Source organism: Astyanax mexicanus, chromosome 19, assembly GCF_023375975.1.
Source record: "Astyanax mexicanus isolate ESR-SI-001 chromosome 19, AstMex3_surface, whole genome shotgun sequence".
NCBI classification, from domain to species: Eukaryota; Metazoa; Chordata; class Actinopteri; order Characiformes; family Acestrorhamphidae; genus Astyanax; species Astyanax mexicanus.
In genome coordinates this window covers 17,622,670-17,647,634 of record NC_064426.1, presented here as the reverse complement: position 1 = coordinate 17,647,634, position 24,965 = coordinate 17,622,670, and the positions used below count along the sequence as shown (strand labels likewise).

Here is a 24,965-nt window from a genome sequence, read left to right as displayed (position 1 = left end):
TCGCGCGGTGCATCATGGGTCCGACGCGTCGAGAGCGGGGGATGCGATGCGATGAAAAGTTGAGCCGAGCTGAACTTTATGCAAATGAGTCCGTCCAACGCAATGCGTCTATCCAATCAGAGAGCAGGTGTTGGCCTGTAACGCGTCCTCAGCGCAGCTTATGAAAACATTTTAGTTCCGCTTTCAAGCGTCCAGAGAAGCCTGGAAGAGAAGTTTCAGGCTTCCCTGTTCTTTATAAAATCCCTGCTGATTCACAGGGACTCTGTCAGTGAGGAGAAAGGCTGCTGTGATTTTTGGACTCTGGTGGGTTTTTAAAATATTAATATGTAATTTAATTGGAAAAGTTTGCTTTTTTCAGCGTATATACTGCTCACTAGACAGTGTAATGAAGCTCATTCAAACATTTATATCTATAAAGACACATTTATATTTATTAATTATTGGAAATAATAATAGCTTATATAAAAAGCATTTCCCATTTATTAAAACGATTCAATTGGACGACGCAGGGAAAGCCTTTGTCACGCCCACATGCGACCGGTTGGAGGGGGGTAGTGCGACCGTGTGCGTTGTCGCGTCGGAGCAGTGTAAATTCACCGTGAGGCGCAGTGAATGCAACCTACACGCTGCGCCACCGGGGACGAGCCGATGACGTCAGCGCTATGTGACTTGCAAGCGGGAGAAGGAGAGCTAAATAAACGAAGCGAAATAAAAATAATCCAAGCAGGAATAGTGATTTAGAAACTGTGAAAAAAAAACAATAAGGGCTAGAGAGAAAAAGTAAGCGAAGTTAGAAGGGAAGAAGTATCCCCCTCTGGTCGCTAGAAAAGAAAGAACTTTTTTTTTTTTTTTTTTGACGAAAGTGCAAAGAGAAAGAGAGACAGACAGCCTCGTGGTGACACGACCAGCGAGGTGAAGGGGTTAGAGCGACACAGGTAGCTCTAGAAGAATTAAAGAGAACCTCTCTGAACTGAGCCCAGTATACACTGTTCCCATAGAGGTTAAAGATAGAGAGCCACTTGGCAACTCTGAAGAGATCGTAAGAAAAACCGGCGTGGTCTTGCTTTGGACCATCTGAAACCATCTGTGTGTGTGTGTTATATTGCCATAAATGTAGTTTTAAATATATGGGACAATTTTAATTACAGAAATGAAACATGTTAATTATTAGCAAATATATCATTTGTAACATGGCAAAAACAAGTTTCATATGCACTGACACACAGTAAAGATGAAGTTGGATCTTTTGATATACATTGTTTTTTATTGAAAAGTAATATATTAATAAAATATATTAATCAGCTTTTATATATGCCAAACACACTAGTGAAATCACATTATCTTTTTACTAAATGCACGTACAATCGCCTCAAACCACCTGGATGTATTGAGTAATGTTTACTAGATTTGATCATGTGATTTGTGACACTGCATGACTCACTTTTATTTCTAAACACGGACTAAGATGGTCTATTTGATGTTTCTTAGCAACTCAACACAGTTTCTAAAAATGAACAAAAGTGAATGCAGGCTTTGAGATGTTGCTGCTACTGTGTTTATAGATAGTAGTGAGTCATACAGAGTTACAAACCACATAAACACGTCCATTAGAGAAGCTTCCACTGCTTGTCAACTACATTAGTCATATACACGTTTTTAGACGAAAGTACTGAAACACCTGTCTGTTCATTCCTTGTTTCTTTTGAAATTAAGGGAAACAAAGAGTTTATACAGCTTTTGTTGGAGTAACTGCCTCTACTGTCTAAGAAAGACTGTCTAGATATTGAAGCATTACTGTGAGGATTTGATTGCTTTCAGTGACAAGATACGTATTAGAGAGGTCAGGATGTTGGATGATTACCACTCCACCTCATCCCCAACTCCCTTCCTAAAACAGAAAAAAATTCAGTGCTGTTTGTTAAAACTATGTTTAATTTTGGATGAAAGTAAAAACGAAAAGAGATCTTTGTGAAATGGTTGAAAAAAAGTCTATAAGTCTATATTTTCTCTCAAGAAAGTGTTTATTTTATAGAAATGGTTGACTGCTAGTTCAAATAAATAATATTTCTGACAAAAAAATCACTCCTGCTACTGGAACTCACTACTGTTACTAGCACTCATTCCTGTTTTTTTTTACATTTTGAGTAACAGGAATTAAAGTAACAGGAATGAGTTTCATACCTGTCAAGTTTTAGATTTAAAAATAAGGGAAATGTTCCTCTGTCCACTCCCACCAGCCCACCAGCCCAACGAAGGTTCAGTATCCCTTACATTTTAAGACAGGTTTAAAAAAATCTAAAATAACCACATGTGAAACACTTAAAGACTACAATTAGATTATCAGAATCTGAAATGTTGTGGACATTCCTACATATGTCATTATTTTAATACAGCCAAATTAAAACCCCTTTTCTAGATATTTAAAAAAAGGTTAAGATTTCATGTCTTTTTTGGCATAATGCACTCTTTTATATGATATATTTTTTTATTTAATGGGTTTAAAATTGAACAAAAGGTGCACAAATTCTGCAAAATGACTGTTGGTGACCTAAAAATGGTATCATGAGCTTTTACTAAAAGGACATGGACCAGATATATTCTATCAGTAAAAATTAGTCCTAATGGGCCTACTAAATTAATAATTTTTAATTAATACTTCTTTCTTTTGATCACTCCTGATCAGTTCAGTTCATTTCGGTCCTCTACACATTTCTAGTTAAACTGAGTCACAAACTTTATTTTTTTTATTTTAAGAGGTTTAATCTGTGTGTTTTATTTCGGAGACGAGTATTTTTAAGCAGCTATCAGAAAAATCTCATCATAGTTTCCATTAACCTACCGTTACCTTTCTTTTAGAAAAATCGCTGTATATCCAGATATGTTTTAACATCAGCTGCTCCGACGAGCTGCCTGAACTCACAGCGACGGGGGGCTTACCTACACTGACCCTCCTTTGCAAGCTGATTGGCTGTTTCTCCTGAAAGGCGGGACTTTCTCCTTGAACCGGCTACACGATTGGTTAAGAGACACAGAGCGGTCAGTGCCCTGTCTCCTCAATAATATATGTTTTTTATTTTATTTTAATATAATACGGGACATTTACGGGAAAATAATAATACGGGAGGACGGCGGGAAAAAGGAGTAAAATACGGTAGTTTCCCGGCCAAAACGGGAGACTTGACAGGTATGGAGTTTTTAGCACAGAATTAGCAAAAACATGAAAAATAGCTAAATGGCGGCTATGCTAATAGCATAAGGACACTGAGCACATTCTAGTGATTTTCCAAAAATGTGTATTTAAAAAATAAACAAATAAGATTTAAGAATTAATTGAGGTAACAGGACAAAGTGTTGAGATTGACCTCCTCAGTCATAGATAAATAAAATCAAATATACAGAAAAACAAATGAGGGAACTTAATTTTGGTCTTCCCATGATCTTCAGAAGAACCAGCTGATGTCACTTCCTGTTGTAGATGTGACTTGTAGAATGTTCTAGATGTGTTAGATGGGGTAATGTTTTACGGTAACAGGACCGAGTGAAAACCCAGGAACACAACTAAAATGTGTATTTTAACTTAAATTTTATGGATTTATCATGATTTTTTTTTAAAGCATAGATGGGATTTGGAGTCACACAACAATGCACAAAAATAAAACTTTAATTTGAATAATTATATTTTATGGTAAAGTTTATAGTTTGCAATTAGGTCAATGTACAAGACACTATGCTTACTAATAAAATGTATTTTAAGGTTATTTTGGTGCACATTTATACATGTAATTTCCTGGGAACAGAAATGGCACAGATTTGCATTCTCACATTCATTAGGCGGGGTGTCCACAAACATTTGGACATAGAGTATAATTTTGTGTAAACCCAAACAAAAATGCTAAGACACTAAAAGTGTCTCGGCTGATGAACTGAGGTGAGAGTGAGAGTGAAACTGAGGATAATTGGATTTTTAGTAAGACTTTAATGTGGGCGGTGTGGTAGACCTCTGTGTTTGTGTATGGTGGTGTTTTTTTTCTTGTGGATTACAGACTGTGGTTGTTATGGGGATGGGGTTAGCTGCCTCGGACCACTCTATGTGTGTGTGTGTGTGTGTGTGTTTGAGCATGGCTGAGTAAGTCTGTAGTGAGATTGTGGAGTGTGTAAGATAAGGAGATTGTGTGCCGGTTTCATGTTTGTGTTAAGCTGCTAGCGGTTTGCCTTTGTGAGGTAGGAGACAGAAGATAGGGTTGAATGGACTTGTTTGTAATTGTGTGTGTGTGCCAGGTAACAGTATAATGGCTTGTGTGTGTGTGTGTCTGTCTGAATGAGAGTATTTCTGAGCGTATCTGTGTGTCTGTGGTATGTATGTGTGTGTGTAATGGTGGGAATGGTGGGAAACCTTTCAGGAGTGAAGGTATTTTTCCCCCGAAAACAACCTCGAGAACTGATAATGGACCATTGTGTGTTTCTAAAACTATAATATTTGTACACAGTTAGTACTGTATTTTACAAACTATAAGGCACACTTTCAATGAACATCTATTTTCTGGTCCATTTTTATACATAAGGCGCACCGGATAAAGCGACATTCTACATGACATTCTAAGTGACCCATTGTAAGGAACGAAGGTGTCGCCATGTATTCCTTTTAATGGGAAAAAAGACTGAATTTTAAGAAACTGTAATTCTTAAAAAATCCTTTCAAAGTCAAATGTGCGCTTGTAATGTTTATCTACACAAAGTAATTCTCCTAAAACTGTTTGGGTGAGTAAAATGCTTCCGTTAGCACCAGTGCACCTCTGAGCAGCAAAATCTCAGCGCACCTCTGAGAGGCAAAAGAGTTAGCACCGCGATTAGCGGCTAATGCTAATGCTGCTCCAGCCTCGGTGCTGGAAAACCTCACTGAACCTTTTTAAAACACTGGAATTTAGAGGAATGGCTTTACTGCTCCTTAAAACCTGACTGGTAAAATTTATACATAAGTCGCACTGAAGATTTTTGGGAAAATTAAATATTTTTAAGTGTCTCTTATAGTGAAAAAAATAAGGTACATATAATTGCAATAATGTGGAATACATGTGGTGTATCGTGGTAAAAATTACCAAATGTTTTTCCTCCTGCACTGTTTGTTAGGAATAATAGACCAAACATTATTATTAAAACTATTAATTTGTCTATATTAAAGCAGCATTATCTGAGAATGATTGTTCTTTCCCCTACAGACGCAGAGTGTAATTAACTTTTAGACCACTGCAGTAAAAACAAATTACACAGGAACTTCTATATTTTTTTATATAAAACATTTACGAAACTATGTTATCCAGCCCTACTTTTACCTACTTTAATCGGGTTATAACAACTCCTCATCCACTTGGCCTTCTAATGTCTTCACAAGTGAATAACCTAATCAATTTATATGTTGTTACATTACTGTATTGCCTCAAGTGAAGTTTATAAGATGAGATGTCATGAGATGTTCAAATAAAACCAGAACACAAAATGCTCACCATCACTGAGCTATTTCTCTTGTCAAACTTAATAAAAACGATATACAAAGCTGTTTATAAGCCACACCAATAAAATAGGTGCAGTATTTTATTATGTCCTAGGTTCATGCTTTAATAAAAAAAAACACCACAGTTTTAAACAAAACCTACGGGCAGTAATTATTCAATATTTTTTTAAGCACATTTTATGTAAGCTTGTCATAGTCCAATCATAGTCCAGCCAGCAACACAAAGAAACATAAAAAAACAGCTCATTGTAATACTATAGAGAGAATTAGATTCATTATATAGTCCAAAATTTTTTTTTTTTTTGTACAGATCTTCTATTCATTCTGCATGGTGCATAATTTGATTAATTGTACAGATAATATATATTTTTTAAATGTATTAAATGTATAAGTATTACAGAATTGTACAGATAGTACAGTTTAAGTACACAGTGTGTACACAATTAAATAAATTGAACTAATAGTACAGAATTAGTTTAGTTCTAATACATAACTAAAATAATTGTATAGATAGTTCAGAATTAGATTTGTTCTGTAGATACTACAGAACTGAATAAAATCCACATATAGTACACAATAAGATAAATTGTACAGATAATACATTGTTTGGAATTAGATCCATTCTGTAGATTGCACAAAAATTGCCTTATTCTCCAGAATAATTGTGAAGTCTGTATACAATCAGTTTAATTGTTTAAATTGTACAAAATTAGATAAATTCTACATAATACCAAAATGCCTTAGTTCTACAGACAGTACATAATTAGTTTAATAGTATAGATAGTACAGAATTAGATCAATTTTATGGATAATACAGAATTAAGATACATTTTATAGATAGTACGGAATTAGTTTAACTGTATAGATAGTAGAGGTGTGCCATATTGTATCGTACACAATAATATCTTCAACATTTTTTAATATCGTGAACGATATTATACCCTGAAATATCGTTCCATAGCACCCACCCCTTATTATCACATTAGGGTAATACATTTTGCTGTTTTTAGCAAAAGAAAAAAAATAACACGGTTCTAATTTCCCATTATATATCTACTAGATATATATAATTTATAAGTACCATGATATTCTGGATCATTGACTTCTGTTAGAAATCTGGTCAAATTATTGTATTTTTTAATATTTCAGTTTAGGGGTGTGCCATATCATATTGTATGCAATAATACAATGTAATTTTCATTTTGTTGAAGTAGTGTATTCTTTTTTTTTTTTTTTGATTTAGTGTTTTGTCATATCTCCAAGTGTATCGTTATCGCGAAAATACCATGAAATATCATGATATTATTTTAGGGCCATATTGCTCACCCCTAATAGATGGTACAGAATTAGATTAATTATGATATTACAAGAAGAATTTGTTTAATTAAATAGACAAGTGTACAAATGTTAAACTTGAGCTGCCAGGCAGGTAAAGGATGCTTATATCCCACCAGTAAGTACTGTGTAAGCTGTGTGCTTACATCATCACACACTCACACACACCTCAGACTTTGCTGGAGCTTTGGTTAGGGTTGGGTTAGGTGGAGTACAGCAACATTTACATACAGTCATACATAAACAATAGGAACATCCTCACTACACACACCAGTACATGCTCATCCGAGTGTGAGCCTGTGTGTCAGTATAAAAGCCTATAAGCACCGCTGGCTGTTTGGCCTGCAGGCCCAGTGGACCGCATCATTGCTGTAAATGGAGAATGGAGATAAAGTGCTTCTGTTTGTCCCCGAGCCAATACCTCTGCACGTGTGTGTGCCTGCCAACTGCGTCTATTCCCGTTCCAAAGAAAACACAAAGCTTTTCAAAAGGCAAGACTTCTCCTGCTGAAAGCTACCTTCTGTTTACCACACACCTACACTCACACACACACACACACTGCTTACTTTCAAAATAATACTCCCCCATGCTGTTACCAGCACACATAAATCAGGCTGCCACACTGAAATCCCATTTACAAACGACACACCTCACAATTACTCAGTGCCATCTGCCAGCAGCGCAGGCACACAGCTGGTATTCACCTTACAGACGTCCATAACGTTCTTAAAAGAAAAAACAGACATGTTACAAGAACATCAGATCACAGGCACAAAAGACATACATTAGCCTAAACCCTCATCTACCTCCCCAATGCAGTCGATCAGTCAAGACATGTTCCACATCTGAGGTTTAGCTCCTTTAGATTCACACTGGAGCTACAGGGCTAATGTAGCTAACCTGTAATGGAAGATCGCACCCTACCAATTAGCAATGTGCTAGCTGCAGGCCTAAATTATTAGACACCCTCCTCAAAGTGAGTAGGGCATGTGTTCAGTAACTCAGTGATTCATGTGTTTTCTGAGACTGTGTGACCCATTTTTATCAGTTAATAATTATCAGTGTGAATTTAAGAAATTGTTATAAAGACGGACAAACCCTTAATGTTAATGTGTTTAGCTATGCTGACCAGTTTTACAGATTAAGTGCCCTATTTTAGTGATCTATGGGCATATCAGTGTGTCGTTGCTATATTGAAAACGCAAAAATCATGCCTTGTGTGTCAAGAAACGTGCAAAAGCCATGTACTATGTATGTTTTGGGCGTAACGTGAAATAAACCAATCAGTGTTTCACCAGGTGCACTGACGTTTGGCAGATTGGTATTTTAACAGTGCAGTGCTTCTGCACTTCTCAGGAGAGGTAACTGACATGCTTGTTTATGATGTAAAGGTGCGCGAACAGGTAATTTACAGGAACCTCAATGTTATTGTATTCTTTATTCTGTTTATTCTTGATGCAAAATTTGGGTCTGTGCTCTGCTGTGTGTCATTGTGTGTGTGTATGTAACAAGCGGGGGTGTAGGAGCGGCGCTCCTGCGTTTGCACGATAAAAATTGATGTCTGACCGCTGACTGCTGTCATGGTTTTAATCAGTCAGTGGTGCACCTGTGTTTACAATTGCCAAGATAGCAATACACCAGAAACACACAATTTTCGAGACCAACAAAACCATTTGCATATTAACAAGCACCGCTGCTATTTAAACAACGCACATGTGAAAATAGACTGTTTGCAGGGAATAAAATAGCAATGAGCATAGTGACCCACCTTGAGCAGGGTGTAAGATAGGGACCAGTGAATTTAACCATAAGGTTCTATATTATAAGTTGTTTAACACAAGAGGTTCACAAATGTTTTCAGTCAGGAAACCTTTTTCTGTATAAAAAGTAATTACACTCTACCCTAAATATGCATTAATGTCTATGCATTACAGAAATCGAGCAACAACTTTAACCCTTAGCAGCAATCTGAGATACTATAAGAAATTCTAATAAACAACAAGGCAGACTTGTTGTTGTTAGACTTTTTAAGGTACATGAAATATACGCTTCTGTTACTTGCTAGCCACTTTAGCCTTGTAGCCCCAGTGCAAAACTTAAGAAGCAAAATCTCAGACAACATGTCTTGGCTGACTCGTTACATTTGGGACAAGGAAGGGAATTCTGAATTCTATATATATATATTTTTTTATATTATCTGGTACATATCTATTATACACAGCCTGCAATACAAAAAAAAACCTTGTCCACATCAGCAGATTTTAGAAGCATCCCACCCGGTCAACACACCCTGTGGAAAAAGGCCAAGAGCAACATTCTTTTCTAAGAATGAAAAAAATTTAAAATAACAAAAAATAAAAGAAAACTGATCCTGACTTTCAAATAAACCTGTTTTGACATCTCCCTAAAGTTTTCTAACACAGCCAAAAAATGAAATCTTAGCAAGTGAAGCTGTTACAAAACCTGTCAATACATATAATATGTAATGGGGTGGAGTGCTACAGGTAGGTGGCACTCTAGCCCAGGGAGTTGTAGAACCCAATGGCAGAACAGTAGATCTCAAAGCAGGTAAACCCAAGAGAAAGGAAAATAATAATAATAATAATAATAATAATAACAACAATATATTGTTAATATATATTATTGTTAATATATATTAATAGGATATATAGTAATATTATAAATATATCAACTCAGGCTGTCACGGTCGCAGCCCAATGCTCTAACTGCTGCACCAGCGAGCGGATTGGGATGTGGCTGCTTTATTCGCCCTTAAAGAGCTTCCGCCGAAGGGGCGGAGCAACGAAAACGGGCGGAAAGTAAAAACGTGTGGAAAACAAAAGCCACGCCTAGTGTGCGTGAAAGTGAGGGGGAGAAAACGTAAACAAGGATTGCCGGAAGCGGAGCTACCTCTTCTGTGACGAGGTGAAGGATTAACTAAACAAAAGGGCTTCCAAGGAAAACAAAACTGAACTAAGGTGCTTGTGGATTAAATGCTGTTTCACCAGAGAAGGGAGAAACAGCGAGAGAAAGAGAGAAGGTGAGCATATCGCGTGCCTCGCCTCTGCTACACACACACACACACACAGACACACACAAAGACTCAGAGAGAGGGACGGCGGAGGAGAGCACACTGCTCTGCTCCACCAGACTAGAGAGAGGGAGATGACGGCTGTGGAGCTCACTGCTCTACACAGCTACACCAAACTCGAAGGGAAACAAGGAAGGGAAGAGATAAAGAGCCGGGGCTCGCTCTGAAAACCGGCATAGAATCGCTCTCATGAGCTTCAAAGATCCAGCGCCGAGTGGCTGATTGGCGCTGCTTATAAGGTGTTCAAAGCAGGTGTTGGTAATTAGCCAATCAACCCTCAGCGTGTTTGTGTGTGTGTGTGTGTGTTTAATGAGTGAAGGTATATGCACGCTGGCTACACCTATAAGAATGGACTATGATGACTGACTGTTGTCTAGGTTAATTTCAGTCAGTGGCACCTCTGTGTTTTCTACCGCCGAAATTAGCAATTAGCAATTTACCTGAACACACTTCCAGACCACCAAACCCATCAGTGTAGATTCATTCCTAAACTCTGATTCCGCTATTTTGATGGCGTGGCTGCAAAATGTGAAAATAGACTGCTGAGGGGGTGTAAGATAGCAAAGAGCTTCGCAACACGCCTTCAGTGTGGGATGCAGTTTTGTCAGATCACATTTGGCCTCGATTACAGGAACTTTGACAGCCCAACATGACATCAATACGTACGTTAAGTTCCGCAACCAATAAATCACTCTGGTGCACTATTCTAACAGGACAATGCTTGTCTGTGCACTGCTGCCATCTCAAGAGCTTGACAGATACAAGCTCACATATATCACTGTCAGACCTATCCCTGATTGGGAATCTGTAGAAACTTCATGTTTATTTAAACTGCATGGGATGGATTATTGCAGGGCAACTTTAGGAACCTCTACAGTTCCACGCCGAAAAAAAGCATTAGTTACATTAGATTAGTCATTCCTAGCATTAAAACCACTGCTAGTTGAACTGAACAACACTGATCGTCTGATTTTACTGGCACCTCTCCAAGGATGGATATATTAGGCAGCAAGCAAAGAGTCAGTTCTTGAAGTTGATGAGTTAAAGCAGGAAAAATGGGCAAGCATTGGAATCTGAGACACTTTGACAGCAACAAAACTGTAATGGCTAAATGACTGTAGGGTCAGAACATCTTCAAAACATCAGGCATGTCTTGTGGAGTGTTCCTGGTATAAAGGATCAATGCATACCAAAATATTCCAAAAAAAGGACATCCGTTGAACTGACGAATAAATGCCCATGGGTGCCCAAGGCTTATTAATTATTGATCATAGAGATCCTACCTCACAACTTACTTAACTTAACTTAAAGCATCTGCTGCTAATGTTAATCTTGGTGCCAGATACCACAGAACATCTTCAGAGGTCCTCCAGGGTTAACGTCTCCATGGGTCAGAGCTTTTTACCAACAGACGTATAAGGTAGGTGGTTTTAATGTTATGGCTGATGCTTTTCTATTCTCTGGAGTAAAATAAATCCATCAAATATCAGCTTCAGATGTCAAACACATTCTGGCAGCAGTTTTTAAAACAATTATCTGCAGACGTGAGTCTTGTATGATTGAACGTGTTTTCACTTGCCAGGGTATCATTTACCGCAGTGAACACCCCATGTGGCCATAACCCTGTCCTGGTTATTTATGAATGGTGGGGAAACATGGAGAACATGTGTTCCTGATGAGGGGTTCTCAGAACATGCAGCAGCAGAGCCACAGTGTAAAGGAAGTGTCACACTCTTTACACGTGTATCTGGAAATTGCTGCTGGGCATTGATCTGCTTCATGGCTGACTTGCATGTTTAGGTGGCCTCTCTCTCTTTCTCTCTCTCTCTCTCTCTTTCCTTCCAACAGTAGAGGAAGTCCAGACGCTGCTGCTGAGCCTGCTCTGGACAGTATAACCCCTGTAGGGTGTGAGTACACTCAGTCCATGTTGTTTCCCATTAATGGCCTTCATTCTCATCCCGTTCTGCTCCATTTACCTCCTTCTCCCCAACACCTACTGCAGACCACGGGGGTCCGGATATGTCTGACTGGTTTGACTTTTCTGTGTTGAACAGGCACGTGAAGAACATGTGTGTGTGTGTAATTGCTTTTACAGTGGCTGCCCCGTCCACTTTTGTCTCCGCCCACTATGGAGTGAAGATACATTACTGTAATGCCACTCTCATTCGTCATGTTCTCTCTCTGTCTTTCTCTTTTCCACTACGACACACACAAGCACAAATTCTTTAAGCAAGTTTACTTATACTAGAATGAAGTAAACTTTTTTTAATTACTTAAACAAAAAACTAAGTAAACTAAATATTACATTTTGTTTCCAAAATTCTGAATTTATGTGCAAGTGTAAATAATAATTAACCAACAAATTACAGTGTATTTCGCACTATGAGTCGCACTTAAAATCCTTTAATTTTCCCAAAAATCGCCAGTGCGCCTTATAATTCGGTGCGCCTTATGTATGAATTTTACCAGTGGTTTCTCTCACACATTGATTCTATAAGAAATAGAAATAAGAAAAAAACTAAAAATGAAACTTTTCTAGGTCTTATATAGTGCAACAATAACCAATAAGTGCAAACCACAACCAGTCATATTAAGACTATGGTTTGTGTTTTTTTTTCTCCTAAATCTCTTGTAATTTAACTATGCATAACCATAACCAGTCATATTAAGACTATGCTTGAAATGCAAACAGCGACAGAACATTTTTTTAAATACAGTACAGAGCTAAGTTATCAGTACAACTGCCTATAAAACACGTGTAGGATTTACTTACAGTATTTACATATGGTTTGTGTCTTGTTGGTCACTCTGTTACCGTTTATTGTTTCCACTGGAGCCAAAATGCAGCCAGACATACAACTCAAAAGTAGCAGAAGCATCTTCTATGCCTGAATTTTCCTCTTCTGCTGAGAGCTGCTCTCACTGCTCAGCCATCATACTCTATCGCTATCGCTACTGGGTTGCCAGATCCCTCTTAAAAAGTCCATACTTAACTGTTTTTTTGCCCCGCGAGACAGGTTTAGGCCTGACGAGTAATATTGTCCGTTTTAATCTCGTCACAACCCTACCTTATGATGCGAAAAATATGGTAGATTCATTACTAAATTAATTGGTATATGTAACTTAAACATTAATGATTTGATTTATTTTTGAAAAGTGATGCAGTTGGTTTCCCAAGTTTGTTGTAGTAAACTTAGAGTTTAAGCCCAGTCCGGGACTAAATGTAATTTTCAATGAAGATCTACTGACCTTTAAAATGTAAGTAAACTCTACACACATATGTTTTCTAGCATTTGGGTAAAACAAAATACTGCTTATGTCCAGCTTATATAGTTGTTCTAAACTTGACCGTGTGCCCTTTGAAACTAACGTCTCCATTGCTAAAGCGTTACACGGTGAGAAAAAACTGTATTAAAAAAACATTTAAAAAGTAAACTTAATATTTTGACGACACAACTATCTGCTGGAGATGCAGATTGTCAACTAAAAATAAAATCTAGACAACTACTAGGCTTTAAGGAAAAAAACAGCAATAAATGCAAGCGAAAATGTGTGAAAAGGGATACAGGAGTCTAATTTCCACCTTTTTTCAAAGTTCCCAGTATTTCTGCCCAACCCACTCCTCCCCTGACACGGGCTCACACAGGTTGCCAGATTAACACAAGCAACAACAAGTCATACTGTGTAGCTGATCAATAAATATACACGTTTCAGTGTCCAAAAATCTCTACTACACTACTGGTGGTGAGCCCTTACTGAAGCTCAGTGATTACCTCTTCAGCAGACAAATAGACAGCTCACCCAATTTCATGGCTGCAACACACTGTTTGTGTGCTAATGTCTATACCTGGTAACCCAGGTTGTGCAAATGGGACTGGGGGAATGGCGGAGGACACAACCCACACAGATTTCCGTGAGGTTCTGCACAGTTTAAATGTGAAAGAAAATATTAGCTGAACTGCTGCTGACAAAAGCTTAGCATGTTTCGTTAACATTTGATGATACATCCTGATCATGTTATGAGTTACAACAGAAAATGTAATTCTCAATGGTCCCTTAATCCCTGTGGAGGATTATGCAAAGACACTCACAAAAAATATGAAACAAGGCACTATAAAAGGCTCTTCTACAATGCAATCAAGAACCATTTTCTTTAAAAGGGAACCTTGTGAAGGTTTAAAAACATTCAATTAATGTAGATGTTCTTAAGATGTCTATTTATCTCACAGCAGTTAAGCAGTTTAAAAAAAAATGTTGCATATAATAGTACTGTAAAAGGGATCTATGAATTCCAAATAAAATAAACGCTTTTTGGTACGATATGGAGTCTTTGTTTTAAAATGACAATTGAGTTGATTTTGGGTGAGTGTTTGAATGGTGGTGTGGTCTAAGTGCTGGCTTTATGCAAACCTGTAGGTTGCAGGATTGATACCCAATAGTTATTTAGCCATCTGTAGCCATGTGCATAATGTGCTTTGCTCTCTCTGTGTGAGTACAGGTGCAAAAATATTAATTGATGAGTATCTCCATATTATGTTTTGCAATACTGTAACAATTCTCAAAAATTACATTGATTCCATCGTTTTTTAAATAATTTTGAGATGTCTAGTTGTGGTCTCAAGTATGAATCCGTGTGAGCAGTTTTTTTGTGTGTGTGAAAAAAAGTGCTCCAGTGTTTCTGTATAGCCCTGCTTTAGTTCACTGAATAAGTGGTCTCTGAAGAAAGACAGGATTTTGGCTCTTGCTCATGAATATTCATACTTGCAAACATATTTCTCTGATTTAAAAATATAGTTACTTACACAAGACAGTTAACGCTAACTAGCTGATGTAAACAGCACTGTAAGCTCGTTAGCTGACAATGTCGGCTCTGTTGTTTTTAGCAGTTGGTGTTCTCCTCAAAGTGTGTTGAGCTTCAGTTTCTTATGTTAGTAGCAGAAGATGTGGGGGAGCTTCATGTGTATAGAGCTTAGATTCTCTGCTCGAACCCGACCCGACCCAAGACCTGATCCGAACTCAGGGGTCGGGCCGAGAGAGATTCTCCACCACTTTCCTCAGGCTGGGTCGGGTCAGGTTCTGTTTTTTAATGCTATTTTTGTTTTATATAAAGCTATGGCGTGATAATCACAATATAGCAAATAAACAAATCAAACTTTGTTTTTAAATAAAAAGTTGCACAAGTTAGAATGTTAAAATAATGCAGCTCTGGGGCACACACGTGAACTCTCCCACTTGTCCGCATGACCCACGTGACATGATGCACGTGACACAGCGCTGTGTGTAGCTGTTCTTAATAAACATTTTTCTTAAAAAAATAGGTCTATGCTTCTTCAGTGTTGCAATGTTAATTAACGAAACGGGTTAATGTTAATCATTCTGAGCAGATTTTGCTCATTTAAAAAGCCCCGAAAAATGTTTTTAAAAGCTAAATTTTAACGTTCTACTTACGAAAAAATGTCAGGTTTAAATCGGGCTCGGGCTAATAATGACAGTTTATGGGTCAGGTTGGATTTATTGGGCCCGATCTAAGCTCTACGTGTGTTTCAGAGAACTCTCATGGCTCATTTTTTCCAACACTGGAAGCATGCGTACTGGATGAGACTGAACAAAATAGGAGACAAATTGGGGAAAAGTCTCCAAATGTAAAAAAAAAAAAATACTGTGTGAGTCAGTGGAGTGATCTAGACAAAATTACATTTTGCCTGGACCCCTTGTTTAAGCTATCAGTCCTACACCTACTGATACTAAACCATTAGTGTGCATACTTATGTAGTTACTGTGAAGCTGAATGATGTGTCACTGGTGGTATTGGAATGACTAACAGTTAGTCTGATTTGCATATAAAGAATGATCTGCACTCATGTTGATGGTAAGGATAGTTGTGGTTCAGTGGAAAAGCGTGTCCAGACAAAACATCACCTGAAAGTCAAAGGTAACCTTAGAAAATGGATAAGCTGGTCTTTGTGTCATTTTACTTAAGCCTGTGACTGTTTAACACCCCCCCCCCAACATCCTCATTCCCTTTCAGCTGTGCTTGGGTCTACAGGCAGCTGGAGCTGCAAATCTGTTTAAAAGCCTTTATCCATTCTGAGGAAACACATCCAGGCAAGCAAGGAGACAAGTCATCAAAACACTACTGACATACTGAGAGAACGTCTCAGAGAATCCACACTACTGAAAGCCAAACTCTCATTCACCCACGGCCAAAGTGCTCGGTCTGATTGTCAACACATAAACGAGTTGTCGGGGAAAGCAAACAGCCATCCGAGAAGTGGTACAAAGGTGAAGCACTGAGGAAAGGTGGGCAAAATTATGATATTTTATCACAGAGATAAATTACGATATAAGAATTGCAAGATACGAGATCAACACAATAAAATCCACAGTGTTAACATAAAAAATTAAATAAAAAGTTATAATTCAATTCCCCATAGTGTACTTTGTCTTAGAAGCTTCTTCTCTTGATTTTGCAATGTTTTATGTTGTTTTCAGGTGTTTTGAATGTATGTTTATGTGTTTATATATGCTTGTTTAGATAAGTAAGATTTAGATGTGGTTCCACTGGTATTATAGTGTTATTCATCCTTTTTATGTTGGGTTGAAAGTTGGATAAGGGTTTCCACTGGAGAGCTGGTGTATTATGAGACAGTCATGTTAAAAAAATAAATTAAGTTATAAATCTGTTTTATCTGTTATAAATAAAGCTTGCTCAGAACAAATAGATAATACTTTTTCTGGTATATATAAAGATAGAGATCTGGTGTAGTCAGATAAATATTGTCTATTGTGAAAATCTGTTTAAACATTGTGATATGACAGTTTTACCATATCGCCCACCGCTAGCACTGGGCCCGTGTTTTTAATGAGAATAAACTGTCATGTAGGTAACAGGCAGGACCATGTAAACCAAGAGAGCATGAACTCCTCCATAAGCTTGGATAGCTGACAGAAAACAAGTGAAATTATGTAAACACCAGTGACTCACTCTGTATGAATCCTAATGTGGTGAATTAGAGATCTGAAACGCGTAGGGTGAAGCAGCAAACTTGCGATCACTTCAATTAAAGCTTCCCTAAATGAGATTTTTTACGCCCCAATCTTAAGGATGCACCGATACGTGAATTCTGAATTGATTTCAAATATTCAATATATATTAAAATCTGAAGATATATAAAAAAAGTATAATATACTTAATTGTATAATAAATAGTCCTATGATCTTTGCCATATCCCCCCTTCCAAAGCAAATGCTTCATTGACCTGTGTGATATGCATGTTCACACAGACAACTCTAAACAGACATCAATCATTATCACTGTCTATTAGAAGTGTGACGAGACACTTAGCTCACATAACAGGACACAATATTAGGTTAAAAAAAACGAAATAAAAAAAAAATGTAGTTTTTTATTTCAAAATATAAATGTATGAAATTGTTTGTATGACTGAAACTCACAAAATGCTGCAGGTGAAGTAATTATCTTGTAATGGATGTCAACCAATTTTTACTCAGATTATAAATTATGTATGATTTATTATATGCAGTTAAATACAGAACATTATGCAAGTACTGCAGCCGGTTTTACCATAAACGCAACAACTTATTTCCTGTATGATCTCACATGAGTCCCTTCAGACCTTACAATTATTGTCACAATCCCACCAGTGAGGGTTCTGTATTTAATTGGCAATCCCCTTTGGGGGGTTCTATACAGATCCGGCAACCTATGACTGAATCTTAAGACGTTGACTCTGTGTGTGTCCACAATTCTGCATCGTTCTGCAGTTTGAAGCACAAAGGGGGGAATGTGTGAGTGGGAACATGAGGCTCAGCGGACCACGTGATTAATGGAACACAGAACATTTTAAAGTGATCAGATACAGACAGGCATGTGTGTGAACATTTGTTTTAGTTGCCGGTAATAAGTTTAGTGACACATATAACACCTGATAAGAAATATGGCATAAGATCTCGTGACTCCCCTACTGTCCACTCTGGGTGGTAATGCCTTCTAATGCATTCACACGTGACACTGTGGATCAAACAATGTTACTGTAAATTACCACATAACTTCAGAAACAGAATATCACATACAGTATCAGACTATCAGATAAATCACATCATATTGCCATTAGCATGCTGGCCAGTGTTCAACCTCAATCACAACACTTTAAAACTTCTACAGGTGTGGGCATTCCCAAGCCACCCCCTGAGGTAAGGCTTAAAGATCAATTTAAATACTTCTGTCGTATGACTTTTGGCATGTCAGTGTATGAAGTGTATAAACTGTGTTCTTTAAAACATCTCCAAGGCTCTCTTTATAAATGGGTATTATTATAAATCTCACTAATCAGTGCTTAAGGTTGTTAATTCAAGTGAGCTGGTGATGGAATTGAACAAATCCACACACTGGCTGGGGTTTTACAATAAAACTGTCTTAATATTGAGAGAAATTTGCGAATAGGTTCCTACAAATTCCGCACAGCACTGTATTATTTATTTTTCCCTTTTTAACATTTGTTTTATTTCAAATATATTTAGACTCTTTATTTAGAATTCTATTTAAAAATGAAGAAATGCCACTGTTCAATAAATGCACAACGTTTCTATTGCATAAAGTGTATTGTGTTACATAATCCTGATAACATAATTAACCAAAATAATTGTTAGTATTTTTGCCAAAAAGTGTCCAAATAAAGATGTCCAAATGCAATAAATGAAAAAAAATACAGATAGTTTAATACAGTATTCCAGAGTCACATACTCACACTCGCACATATCAGCTTCAAATATCAGCCAAACCAAAGCAAATTTAAACCAATTCACAACAATTTCACACAGAGGATGCTGTTTCTGGAACGGGCCACTGAACATGAGAACTTATAACAGTTTGAATTCCTTCAAAATACTAGTTTATGTCCACTTGCTGTCACAACTGTCTATTGTTTGAATGGTATTATAATCAACACTACCTTTACTTTGTATTTTTTGGAACGTCATGTGTGACTAGCGTGACTAATGTAAGTCAGATTAATTTGGGAAATGTTCTGCTTTTCCATTTCCCTCACTACAATGTTTATTATTTTATGTTCATTTATTTTAATTTTACTGTATTCTCACTATGTTTGATCTATTGTCTATAAATAAATTATCTTAAATAAAGTACTTCTTTTAATCTGCTAAATCTGATACTGTGCATATGTAACAAAGCTGTAAAACTGTGTCTAAATCAGAGCTTTTTCCAGGAAATAAAAACACAGTTGTGAAGACCTGCATTAATAAAGCTTTCATAATTGACATTTATAAAAGCTTATTCCAACCAGTGCCTGTGATTATAAAACTTCTTGCAAAAAGCTAAATCAGCCATTAAGACTATGCTTGTTCTAACAAGCCATCATAAAGGTTTACATTGGTTTATATCAGTTCCCCTGAAGAGCTAATGTTCTCATATGTGCTGTGCCCTTCAGTAGTATTACTGGAAGAGTGAAATTCCAGTGACAGCAAGTCAGTATATTTGCAATTACTCGAATACTTAAAATTCACACTCTTAAAACAGGGGCTCCTCTAGGTTTTTTCTTCAGATAGTTCAAAAGTAAGAAAATATGAATGTTGTTAAACAAAACTTCTTTATAGCACCAAAACGTTCCACTTTTGCTATAAGTTAAATAACTGATTTGACTTTATTTTAATTTATACTTTCTGAGAGTTTACTTAAAATGTATTTTCATTCTATTGTGTTAGTTCACTCACTTGCAAATGTAGGAAAGATATCAACAAAAAAGTTTAACACGCTTCAGTTCCAGTGCTGCTGATGCTAGATGTGGTTCCTCTGATGTTCTACATGAAAACTCTTGCTGGAAAAGATTCTGTACCTTTTCTCATTAACCCTTCAACTTATGCTCAACCTTTGTTTGTGAGAGCACATTTGAGTCACTATAACTTATTAAAGAAGGTGTTGAACTTAAACCAACCTGATTGTGGCATCTTTACCGATTGGCAGACAGAGGTACGTTAGGCTAAAACAGTCCACAAGACGTTACTGAAAAGTTTTTTTTTAGTAAACCAATCAAGTTCTCATCAGTAAATCAACATATTGACATTAGGGGTGGGCGATAAGGCCCTAAAATAATATTGCGATACTTCATGGTATTTTCACGATAACGATACTCCTGGCGATATGACAAAACACTCAGTTTAAAAAATAAAAATTTTCAAGAATACACTACTAAAATAAAGTAAAAATTAATTGTATTAATGCATATGCTATGATATGGCACACCTCTAACTGAGATTTTAACTGAGAATTTTATTAAATATGTAATAGAAGTCAATGATTCAGAATGTTAATGTACTAAAATTGCACTTCAAATATATCTCCATATATCCAGGATTATAGTAAAATAAATTATACTGGACAGATATAATCTGTATCTGGTAGATATATAATGGGAAACAGTGTGATTTTTTATTTATTCTTTTTTTTTTGATAAAACAGCAAAAAGGTAATTAGGGCAGGGTGATATTGCACGATATTTCAGGGTATAATATCATTCGATAATCGATAATATCGATATTTAAAAATGTTGACGATATTATCGTGTACGATACGATATGGCACACCCCTAATTGACATATTGTAAAGTTAATCAGTAAACCAACACATTGACATAAAATGTCAATTAATATAACATTTTCAGCATATTATAGTTTCAGAGGGTTTGAAGCATGGATTGTAACTTTGTATAACATATCGTCACTGTCCAATGAAAAAGAACTATCCCTATTTTGTGGATTTTTCAGTTTACTACATAATTTGAACTCACAAACTGTCCTTTAAACTGTGTCAACATTTCTTAATAAATGGATAAACAGCAATTCTCCAAAATGACATGAAATCATTTCTTTTTACAAGGTTTTATCTCTCAAAGATATGCTATATTGTTGTTTTTGTATTTTACCAGATGTAATCACAAATCTTTGATACATGTGGAGTCTTCACCTGGATTTAACTAAGAAAATGATCTGGGTTTGCTGCAGTTGGTCAGGTCTAGGTTCAGCAACAGTATGTGCTGAAAGAATGAGGTCAGCTGACTACCTGAGCATACTGAATATAGACCAGGTTATTCCATCAATGGATTTTTTCTTCTCTGATGACACGGCCATGTTCCAAGATGATAATGTCAGGACTCATGGGTCTGGAATTGTGAAAGAGTGATTCAGGGAGCATGAGATCATCATTTTCACACATGGATTGTTCACCACAGAGTTCAGATCTTAACCTCATTGAGAATCTTTGGGATGTGCTGGAGAAGAGCTGCTTTGTGCAGTGGTCAGACTCTACCATCATCAATGCTGCAAGATCTTGGCGAAAAATTAGTGCAACACTGGATTGAATAAATCTTGTGCCATTGCAGAAGCTTATCAAAACAATGCCATAGCGAATGTGTTCCAGAATCAAAGTGAAAGTAGCTCAGGCCGGCAGTGTATAATTTTTAATCTCAAAAAAATAAAATTTTGGGGAGAGATAAGAGAGATGTGTGAGCAGATTATTTCAAAAGATATTTCCCTATATTGTAAGTTGATGTTATTAGGTAAATTCCCAGAAGATCTTGACTATAATGAATATGATATTATACTTTTGGACCTTCTTTTCCAAAATGCGAAAAAAATACACTCTGGGAAACAATAAGAGACCACTTAAAAAGTATTATTTTTATCAAATTGAAAACGTCTGGAATATAATCAAGAGGAAGATGGAGGATCACAAACCATTAAACCAAGCTGAACTGCTTGAATTTTTGCACCAGGAGTGGTATGAAGTTATCTAAAAGCCGTGTGTAAGACTGGTGGAGGAGAACATGCCAATGCATGAAAACTGTGATTAAAAAAAATGGGTTATTACACCTAATATTGATTTCTGAACTTTTAAAACTTATATAATGAATCTGAACTTGTTTTCTTTGCATTATTTGAGGTCTAAAAGCTCTGCATCTTCTGTGTTATTTCAGGCATTTCTCATTTTCTGCAAATAAATACTGTAAATTACAATATTTGTATTTGGAATTTGGGAGAAATGTTGTCTGTAGTTTAAAGAATAAAACAGCAATGTTCATTTTACTCAAACATATACCTATAAATAGCACTATCAGAGAAATTGATTAAGAAACGATACCGATAATTACATTTTCCTTGTTGAGGACGCTAAACTCTCCATGATCTGTATGATATTTGGTAGAAACGTCAGCTACTGCTTGGATTGAAGTTGGACTGAAGTTTCTCCAAGCACTCTTGAAGCTGTAAGGTAGCATGACTCTTGGCTAAATTGCCCCCATTTCTTTGACACGAAGAGCCTGAAGGAAGCGCTGCTTACAGCCTAATTATCTGAATTCCGAGGTTTCAAAGCCTGTCAGCTTCAATGTGATCTACACCTGCGGTCTGACTTAATCGCTTTCAGGGCGAAAAACAAACAAGAACAAATCCAGCATAGAAACATTACGAGCTATATGGTGACGTTTTACACTCATTAAAGTGAGTAAATCACCAGAAGATCAAAAGAAGCCCTAAAGAAAAAATCTTAAAATGATCTCAAACTCATATTTATGTACTTATTTACCTCTGACTCTTACCGTGGAGGTGAGTTTGGGACCTCACGTCCTCTCCAATGAAACCACATTGATTCCACAAAATCCCTCCGTCAGGAATCGAGAAGATCTGAGAAGATCTGGATCATTAAGTGAGCTTATCTTGGAGCTCGTTAGTTCCACACTCTCATCTCCGCGTCTTCAGTTCTGCCCGCACTGCTCTGTAAATCCACATGTCGAGCGAAGGACAGGAGAAACAGCGGCCAGCTGTAGGTTAGGAACCAGCTGAAAACTCCAGCTCCAGCTCAGCTCGCCCAGGAACTCCTCTCAGACCCTCAGAAGCTCCTTCTCTCAGACCGAGAGCAGCGGCGGGTCCAGAAGAAGAGCAGAGCGGAAAGCCCGGGCAGGAATTTCTCTCAGGAGTGTTGTTTTCAGCTCTTTCTTTCTCGCAGGCTCTGAAGGTAAAGTTTCTGAGGAGCAGACCAGCAGAAGTTAAAAAGGGGGGTGGTTTCGAGAGGAGAGCAGGGGAGGGGAAGAGGAGAGGAGAAGAGAAGACACGAGGAGGGAAAAGGACGAGGAACATCTGCTGACTGACTGACTGACTGTGGGTGTAGTTTTCTATCCACTGAACTGAACTTCTTCCACACACACCACCAGTCCAGCCTTATAAATACCTCAGTTACAGTACTGCAGCTCAGAGCTCCAAACAAACATCGCGATATTACAACACCATACACACACATGTAGTCTATTGTAGTCTTTCAATGTTCTTTTACATGTGTCACATAAAAAAGAAATCACTACTGTACTTTTCTCATATTAATTATAATGAAAAACAATTAAGATAAGATAATGATAAGATAACGAAGATAATGATCTTCGAATAATTTAAAATAGAAAAGAAACACAGACATTAAAAATGTATTTAATTCCAAAATACATTTATAGGTTTACATACACATTTTTTCATGGTCATTAAGTCGCAACCCACACTTATAGAGAACAAAAAACAAACAAGAAACTGAGGAGGTACATGAAAAGTACATGTATAAAAGTTAATAAGTTAATAAAATTAAATATCAAAACTGCACAAATTAAATAAAGCCACAAAATTATATATTTCACTTATATACAGAGTATATTAGTAAGAAACTCTCGCTGTCTATTCCCCCCCCCCAAAAAAAAAATTAACATTATATATTTTTTAATGTATTTATTTTTTTACAAGCTGTCAGCGACCCGCACAGAACGTGTCCTCCACTCACGTTTTTAGGCTAAAATTAATGAAGCAATACAGAAATACAGTGCTGTTAAAAAGTATTTGCCCCTCACAGATTTCTGTTGCTTTTTTAGTAATACATTATTCAGATTATAAAAAAAACCTCTTCATATCAGATAAAGATATGAAAAGTATGATATCCTAAGTAAACACAAAAAGCATTCTTTACACGATAATTTCTTTTATTAATGGAAAAAAGCAATCCAAACTAATCTGTCTTTTTGTGAAAAATAGGACCTAGACAACATGCAGTAATTGATGGAACCATAAATTCTGCTCTCCACCACAAACTCCTGAAAAGGAAGTCTGATTAAGGGTGAAAGTGTGATTCAGTCTGATTCAGGTGCTGTGGCATGAATTAAAACAATTCTGTGAAGGAGAGTAGACCAAAATTCCTTCACAGAGATGTGAAAGACTCATTGGCAGTTATTATTAATGCTTGATTGCAGTCCAAGTTATTAAGTTTAGGGGCAAATACTTTTTTACTTTTTCACACAATGTTGGTTAGGACATATTTGTTTTTCCTTAATATATGAAGTATTATTTAATTTACTCATGTTATCTTTGTCTGGTATTGAAATGTGTTTGATAATCTTAAAAATGTAAGTATGATTAAAAAAGCAAAAACAAAAGAAATCTGTAGGTGGATTTGCCACTGCAAAGTCCAGAGTCCAGGACCTGAACCTTACTGAGAATGTGTGCTATTGCACAGTGCTCCAAATCACCAGTGCAAGTTCTTGGGAAAAAATAATGCAACATTAATGTGACATTGCAGAAGCTTGTGGAAACGATGCCTCAGCACCTCACTCGATTACCCAACAAACACACAATGTTGTCACAACATTGTCTACTTTTTACAACATTCCATCAATGTTGTCTAAAGGTTTTTGTCCAAACGTTTTATCAATAACATTGTTACTACATTGTCACAACCTCACAGATAACATTGCCTTAAGACTAAGACTACCTTTTGACCACTTTCATAATTTCAGTCATGGCCCATCATTTATTTTGAAGTTTTAACCTTGCTTGTAATCATACTGGATTTTAAAATGTAACTGTAATCTAATTACTTACTTTTTACTGTAAGTGCAATGGATTACAGTTACTGTTTTTTTTTCTATTGTGGTTACCTTACACTGTTCCCTGTATTCCATTACTACTCAAAGA

At 36.8% G+C, this 24,965-nt stretch overlaps 1 protein-coding gene across 2 annotated transcripts in view; it reads right to left on the bottom strand.

Annotated features, from left to right (window-relative positions):
* Positions 1–23,149, bottom strand: part of LOC103042028 (uncharacterized) — a 34,539-nt gene extending 11,390 nt beyond the window's left edge. Inside the window, exon 1 of one of the 2 annotated variants that reach the window (XM_015602934.3) lies at positions 22,549–23,149. The gene's annotated coding sequence lies outside the window, so the exon portion shown is untranslated. The remainder of the gene's footprint in view (positions 1–22,548) is intronic. The other variant, XM_007238985.4, reaches the window with a different exon arrangement.
* Positions 23,150–24,965: the final 1,816 nt, after the last annotated feature.